Source organism: Chrysochloris asiatica, unplaced genomic scaffold, assembly GCF_000296735.1.
Source record: "Chrysochloris asiatica unplaced genomic scaffold, ChrAsi1.0 scaffold00362, whole genome shotgun sequence".
NCBI lineage: Eukaryota > Metazoa > Chordata > Mammalia > Afrosoricida > Chrysochloridae > Chrysochloris > Chrysochloris asiatica.
This window is the reverse complement of record NW_006408880.1, coordinates 495,408-504,045: the sequence shown is the minus strand read 5'-3', so window position 1 is coordinate 504,045 and position 8,638 is coordinate 495,408. Positions and strand designations below refer to the sequence as shown.

General features: G+C 41.0%; 1 pseudogene; it reads right to left on the bottom strand.

Moving 5' to 3' along the window:
• Positions 1-260: 260 nt before the first annotated feature.
• Positions 261-1,474, bottom strand: LOC102842840 (annotated as a pseudogene).
• Positions 1,475-8,638: the final 7,164 nt, after the last annotated feature.

Sequence of the window (8,638 nt, the reverse complement as noted above, 5' to 3'; positions counted from 1 at the left end):
TTTTTAACCCGTTCTCCCTAGCATGTAGCCAACTTTATTTCACATGTAGTACATAGGTGGCTCCCTTCCACCTCTGCTCCATCTCAAACATCCTGGCTTGTGAGGGTATGTATACAAAGTTGATCTTCATGATAGTAGCATGATTTAGTAGTTGGCTTAGCCAGACATGGAGGTTTGAGCCCAGAGCTCCGAGAGGCTAGAATGATAAAAATCCTACTTCTGGAGAGTTCTGCTTTCTGGAATTCCCCAGAGCTATGGTCCTAGCTCAACACCAGCATAGCCTCATCCTCAGGGATGGAAGCTGAGTCCCCCTCCTCGTCAGGGCCTGGGTCGGGAAAAGGCCCTGGAGGCAGGTGCTGAAGAGGACCGCCCAGTTCTGCTGTTAGTCCTTCTTCACCCAGTGCCCATAGAGCCGGAAGGCACAGCTGTCGATGAGGCGCCTCACTGGCCACAGGGCGTAAGGATCCCTCAGCAGTGCACTCTTGATGAGTGGCCGGATCCGGTGGGCACTCAAGGCCACACGTCCAGCAGCCAGCACTGTCCACACTGCCACCCTGAACCATTGGCGGGGGGTGAGGTTCCAGGGCTGGCTGCCTTCACAACGCTCAAAGAAGGGGTGGTGTAGGGCTGTTCGGCCGTCAGGTGTACCTCAGGATCCACCTGCAGCAGCCTTGCGATCAGGTCTTTGACAGTGAGCGGTCATCCTACTCGGGTTAACTAAACTGGTACTGGCCCTCCATGATCATGCGCAGCATCAAGATCTGGCGCCGGTGCCAGAACGGTGGTGAACCAGCCAGGAGTGTGAACAAGATCACCCCACAGGCCCAGAGGTCCACCTCCTTGCCATAGCCTGGGTGGGTTTCATCCATGGAGCATCTAAGGATCTCTGGTGCTAGTAGCCTGGGGTCCCACATAACTCTCTCAGCCTCTCGCCAGATTCCAAATGGCAGGAGTATCCAAAATCAGAGAGACGGATCTGCATATTGTCATCTAGGAGGATATTCTCAGGCTTCAAGTCTTGGTGCACGATGTTGTTGGCATGCAGAAAGCTCACTGCTTCCAGCTGGGACCTCATGATAGACCTGATTTCCTTTTCTGAGAGGGACACCTTCTCTGTGAGATAATCAAACAGCTCTCCCTTCCGCATCAGGTCAAACACCAGGAACATGAAGCTAGAAGACTCGTAGGAATCGATGAGAGTGATGATGTGGGGATGGCCGGCGACCTGGCGCAGGATGTGTGTCTCTCGCCGCGTGGTTTCTCGCACCTCCTCCAGCTGTTCAGGACTTAGCCGCTCGGCTGTCACCTCCATGATTTTCACTGCAAACTCATTGCCAGTAGCTCGATGAACACACCGGCGGACCACAGAGCTCACTCCTCTGCCAATGATGTCCTTAGGGTCGTACTTCTGGTAAAACTCCTTGGCCGCGGCCCAGTCCAGTAGCTCATCCTCTGGCCACACGTCCAGAGTCATTCTGAAGGAAGTGGAGGCCTGTATGGAGGAAACGGTGGGTAGTGATAGCATGGAGGCCCACAGGCTCTGGGAGGACGTACATCGTGGCTCCTGGAGGCGCAACCCAGGCGGCTGAGGCGCCAGGGTCCTGGAGTGAGGGTGGGGATGGGGACAGGGAGGGGGAAGGATTGGGATAGAAAAACCCACTGGATTTGGGGGGAGGAAAGGGAAACGGGGAAAGGGGCGGGGGAGGGGAAGGAAAAAGGTGTCAGTAAGGGGAAGGGGCACAAGGGTGGGCCCCATGTTCTCTTGATGCTTTCTGCATCATTAAATAATTTGCCTAAAGAATCTTTCAATAACGAAAGTTGAGGCTTGAGAAATGCTGAGCGTGTTCTGCCTTTTTGGTTTTCTGATTCCAGATCTTTGCACATTTTGTTGTAATATTTTGCTTTGTCTTCTCGAGCTGATATTTGAAATTTTCTGTTCATCTCTTGGACCTCCTCATTTCTTCCATTTGCTTTAACATCTCTACACTGGAGAGCAAGTTTCAGTGTCTCTTCTGACATCTATTTTGACCTTTTCCTTTTTTCTTGTCTTCATAATGACTTTTTGCTTTCTTCATGTATGATGTTCTTAATATCATCCCACAACGCTTCTGGTCTTCAGTCTTTAGTGTTTAATGTATCAAATCTGTTCTTCAGAAGAGCTCTAAATTCAGGTGGTATGTATTTTGGTTCTCATGGACTTGTTTTCATTTTCTTCAGTTTCAGTTTGAGTTTGCATATGAGTAATTGATGGTCTGTTCCACAGTCTGCCCCTGGCCTTATTTTCACTGATGATATGGAGCTTTTCCATCATCTCTTTCCACAGATGTAGTCAATTTGATTTCTATGTATTCCATCTAGTGAGGTCCATGTGTGTAGTCATCTCTTATGCTGTCTAAAGAAAGTATTTGAAAAGAACAAACGATTGGTTTTGCAGAATTTTATCATGCATTCTCCAGCATCATTTCTATAACCAAGGCCATATTTTCCAACTACTGATCCCAACCTTTGCTCTTTGCTCCCAACCTTTGCATTCCAATCACCAGTAATGATCACTACATCTTGATTGTATGTTTGATCAATTTCAGATTGAAGTAGTTTGTTGAATTCTTCTACTTCATCCTCACTGGCTTTAGAGGTTGGTGCATAAATTTGAATAATAGTGGTATTAACTGGTCTTCCCTCTAGGTGCAAGGATATTATCCTATCACCGACAACGTTATACCTCATGACTGATCTGGATACGTTCTTTTTGACGATGAATGCAACACCATTCTTCTTCAATTTGTTATTCTTGGCATAGTAAATCATGTGGTTGTCATATTCAAAATGGCCAATACCAGTCCATTTCGGCTCACTAATGCCTAAAATGTTGATGTTTATGCATTCCATTTCATTTTTGACAACTTCCAATTTTCCCAGATTAATACTTCCTACATTCCATGTTCCAATTTTCAATGGATTTTTACAGTTGTTTCTCTTAATTTTGAATTGTGCCATCAGTAAATGAAGGTCCTGTGGGATTTTTTTCCTCCGAGCTTTACTTTGTGTTATCACGGCCAGCTCTACTTTGAGGAGGCAGCTCTTCCCCAGTCGCATTTTGAGTGCTTTCCAACCTGAGGGGCTCATTTTCCGGCACTATATCTGACAGTGTTTCTCTGCTATTCATAAGGTTTTCAATGACTCAAAGTTTGGAAGTAGTTTGTCACTCTTTCTTCCTAGTTTGTCTTTTTCTGGGAATCTCATCTGAAACCTGTCCACCATGGGTGACCCTGCTGGTATTTAAAGTACCGGTGTCATAACTTTGAGAATAATAGCAACTCACAAGCCACCACAGTATGACAAACTGACAGATGAGTTGTGGCTGTTTGGTTTTAAGTGCAAAGTGTCACTTTAAATTTTGAGGACATCTATAAGATTTCATATAGAACCCCTATAATAAGATTTACCCTATGTTTCAGGTACTTAAATAAAATTTTAGCTTTGCTTTTATAAAACATAACATTTTTCACAGTTGGAAAAAAATTTGATCCCTAGGCTACTTGATTTTACTTCAAAATGTTATATATTAGCAGAGCTACGTTAGAAGAACTAGTTCAGAACTCTGCTAAAATCAGCTGAATTTTACTCCCTTTAACTACAAACACATTTGACATAGATTAAGGGAACTGAAACACTCCATTTGAATTTGGAGTAGCAATACCTAGTGGGCAGAAACAGAAGATGACTATTCTCAAGATTTTGAACTTTGAGTTCATTGGACTTTATTCAAATCTCTATTGCTTTTGAGTTTGCTTTACCATGGAAACATGAATTTATGGGCTGCTAAAAAATTCAATGTTCATCTATTTTTATATTCTCTACTGTTGTATTTGCTATGGGTAGGAACTGACTTGATGGCACTTAACAACAACAACAACTGTTGTATTATATGTTTTAAGTTTCTATAGACAAATAAGTTGCCTTAATTAATGGGTGTTATTTGAAATCATTGTCTTATGACTGACCCTTATTGTTGTTTTTTATAATTTTGTTCTATAAGTTAAGTTTTATTATTTTGTATAAGTGAACTTTTCCATGTGTTTTAACCAGTTTTCCTTTATATCTATCATCTATCTATCTATCTATCTATCTATCTATCTATCTATCTATCATCTATCATCTATCTCTTCACTAGTATTTTTGAATCTATACTCTTAACTAGATTTAATGTTACTGCTGTTAGAATTATAGGATATTGTATAAAACTTGCTTATATAATTTCTCAAGAAGCTAATGTGCGGCCCATGCAGCAAACCATCACATAGATTAGGTAATCTTAATGAAGAACAATGCTATTTAAAATTTTTGTTCTTATAGTATGCCTTTGTTGTCAGTGTGTTTGTGGGAAAAAGATGGCTCTGGCCAAGGTGACGTGCATTTGGCTCTTCTTGACAATAAACCTGATGGAAATGTAACTTCTGTTTAAAACCATAGTGAAGAATCATATGGTATTTGATGAAAGATCACCATGAATTTAAAGAGCTTGCTACAGCTTCCATCTAGATATCCAGCAAAGCTCAGATTTGGGTCAATCTCTGACCAAGCGGAGGAAATGTTGTAGAGCTTGAAATCTGAAAGCTTTTGTCTTAGAATGACTCCAGTTTAGCAGAGCTTAATTCTGTTTTAGAGTCCTGGTGTGGTGCTGTGGGTTAATGTGCCAGACTGCAAAGCCATTTGAATTGCAAGGTTGGCAGTTCAAGCTCACCAGCTGCTCCTTGGAAACCCTATATAGGGTTGCTATGGGTTGGAATCGACTAGATAGCACTCAACAATAATTCCATTTGTGCCTAGGTTTAAGTGTTTGGAATCCATTTTTTCTTGAGTACGTCATATACATCTGACTATTTAAAAGTGGGCTTGGGGGCAGACAGATCTGGTAGGAACATTGCTAGGCGCATTTTGTGATGGTCACCTAGTTGTGACGTCATACTCAGAGAACCTCAGACTGTCAACTTTCCTATCTGCAGTAGTCCCCATCCTGCTTTCTGTAAGCCCAACATGCATGTGTAACGTATAGCCGCTGCTGTCAGTCATAGATGTGGAAGGAGATTGCTGTACCCTATATAAGGTCATCGCCTGGAGATAGAAACTTGGAAACTCATCATGGGGATTGTTACATCTCAATTTCCAAACCACTGAGAATCTTGGCCCAATCAAGTTGATACAAAACCTTAACTATCTTACCAAGTATGATGTCCTTCTTCACGGTTTGGTCCCTCCTGATAATGTGCCTAAAGTCTGAGAGATGAAGTCTCACCATTCTGACTTCTAAGGTCCATTTTGGCTGTATTTATTCTTCTATGGTTTTACTTTTTCATTATCTAACTTTCACTTTCATATGAGACAAATGAAAATACCATTTGCGTGCTTGATTCAGGAAGACCTTAGTCCTCATACTATGTTAATTGAATTGATAGGGTTGGGCCAGAGCCCTGAGTTCTATCACTGACTTGGTATTTTAGAAATGGGAATTTCACCTAATCTGGGTCTAACTTTCTTCTTGAATAATAATAATAATAAAAATAATAATAATAATAATATCTAATCTAACTACTCTTAATGTTGTTAGAATGGTAAATTAATATAATGTATGGTAGAGAACTTTGTACCAGTTTCTTTACGATGTTCAGACACATCTGTGTGACAAAATGCTTAGTTGCATGGCTAACTTTTTAAAAAAGTTGTAAGATCTAGACAGTAGACACATATTAACTTGGGAGAAGGAAAAAACAATATACAATAAGGGGAAGGTCAGCACAATTGAGCAAGACAGAGGAAGATACTGGGTGGAGCATATGAATTAAAGAAAACTAAGGTAAATGTTGGGGCTCTAGTGCCGTACTATTTGTCAATGCACTGGACCAACAGGCCAGTTTGAACCACAAGGTTGGATGTTCAACCTCACCAGCCACTCATCAGAAACCCTCGACAGGATTGCTATGAGTTGGAACTGATTTGACGGCACTTAACAACAATAACCACAAGGTAAATGCTATTACACACACAAGCCTAAAATAAAATTAATGCAAGCTGAATAGGAATAGGAAGGTGAATGGGTCTACACTTAGGAATATATTTAAGTTTGACAAGGTATTTTTATATATGTATTTGTCCTGAAAAAACATATCTGTTGATATAGTAGCACATGCAGGGTACAAATTTATGAAAACTTCTTAGCCCAAACCAAACACCTTGAATAAACGAGTTGCTGGATCTGGAGATTTGGGAACATAGTCTTTGGGAAGAGTAAGGTCAACTGGCATAGCATAGTCCCCAAAGACAATTTTCTATATCAAACTTTAGTGAGAAGTGAGTGACTGGGGTCTTAAAAGCTTTGGAGCAGCTACTAGGTACAACTATTGGTGTTTCCTTGTCAAGAGCAAGAAAGGGTGAAGAAAATCAAAGGCACAAAGAATTAATGGACCATCAGAACCATAATATCCATGACCCTGAGACCAGAGAACTAGATGGTGCCCAGCTACCACTGCCACTGACTGCTCTGAAAGGGATCACAATAGGAGGTCCTAGATTTCTGTTTGATGCCGGTGAGTCAGTATTGACTCTTAGAGACCTTATGCACAACTGAATTAAAACACTGCCCAGTCCTGAGCCAACCTCACAATTATTGTCATGCTTGAGGCCATTGCTGCTGCCACTGTGCCAATCCATGTCGTTGGGGACATCCTCTTTTGTGCTGACACTCCTCTTTACCAAGCATGACATACTTATCCAGAAACTGGTCCCTCATGAAAATACATTTGAGGTATGAGAGACGAAATCTGGCCATCCTGGATTCTAAGGAATATTCTGGATGCACTACTCCCAACACAGGTTTGTTTGTTCCTTTGGCAATCTATGGTACTCTTAATATTCTTCTTCTTCACCATAACTCAAATGCATCAATTCTTCTATGGTCTTCTTTATTCAGTATCCAACTTTCACATATATATGAGATTATTGAAAATATGGCTTGGGGAAAGCATACCTAAGTCCTTAAACTTACATCTTTGCTCTTGAACACTTTAAAAAAGTCTCATGCAGCAAACTTGCCTAATGCAATACATTGTTTGATTTCTTGGCTGCTGCTTCCAAGAGTATTGATGGTTGATCTGAGCAACATGAAGTTTTTTGACAACTTCAATCTTTTCTCCACTTATATGGATGTAGTTTATTGGTCCAGTAGTGAGGATTTTTGTTTTATTTACATTGAGGCATAATTCTACTGAAAGCTGTGGTCTTTCACCTTCATCAATAAGTATTTTAAGTCCTATTCTCTTGCAGCAAGCATGATTGTATCATTTGCATATCACAGGTTGTTAATTGTTTTACTCTAATCCTGATGCCATGCTTTGCTCCGTATAATCCTGCTTCTTGAATTACTTGCTAGCATACAGATTGAAAAAGTATGGTGAAAGAATACAATTCTGGTGTACAGTTTTCCTAATTTTAAATAATTCAGTGCTCCCTTGTTCAAACAACTGCCTCTTGGTCTATGCACAGGTTCCTCATGAACACAATTAAGGCTTCCTGAATTCTGTTTCTCCTTAATGTTGTCCATAGCTTGTCATGATCCACACCATCAAAAGTGTTTGCATAGTCAGTAAAGCACAGGTAAACATCTTTCTGGTATTCTTTGCTTTCAGCTAAAATCTAATACCAGCAATTATATCCCTCATTTCATATCTTCTTCTGAATTTGGTTGAACTCCTGGCATTTCCCTGTTAATGTACTGCTGTTGCCATTTTTGAATTATCTTTAGCAAAAATCACTTGCATGTGATATTAATAATACTGTACAATGATATCCGCATTCCGTGGCGTCACCTTTCTTTGGAATGGGCATAAATATTGATCTCTGTCAACAAGTTGGCCAGGGGATTGTCTTCCATATTTCTTGTTATAGATGCGTCATTGCCTTTAGTGCTGCATCAGTTTGTTGAAAATTATAAATTACATTCCATCAATTCCCAGAGGCTTGTTCTTTGCCAATGTCCTCAGTGCACCTTGGATATCTTCCTATAATTAGTTCTTAATCATATGCTGGGTACATAAGGGATGAAAATATATAACAAAACTCAAAATCACAAAAAATAGCAGGCTTACTGATCTGCTAGATACTAGGGGAACCCACAAGACCATGGCCTTAAATACTGTTTGAGCTTGAAATTAAAATGCCTCAGCTTTCATCCAAGCAATGTTGTTAGGTGCCATTGAGTTGGTACTGACTCATATTAACCTTACGCATAGCAGAACAAAACACTGTCCAGTCCTTGGCCAACCTCACTATTGTAGCCACGCTTGAGCCCATTGATGCTGCCACTTTGCCAATCCATCTTGCTGGGGGTCTTCCTCTTTTTCTCTGAGCCTCCACCATACCAAACATGATATCCTTCTCCAGAGACTGGTCCCTCCTGACAATATGTCCAAAGTACGACAGACAAAGTTTGGCCATCCTGGCCTCCAAGGAGCACTTTGGCTGCACTTTTTTCAATATAGATCTATTTGTTTTTTTGGTAGCCCATGGCACTTTCAATATTCTCCTCCAACACCATAACTCAAAAGGATCAATTCTTCTACAGTCTTCCTTATTCACTGTCCAG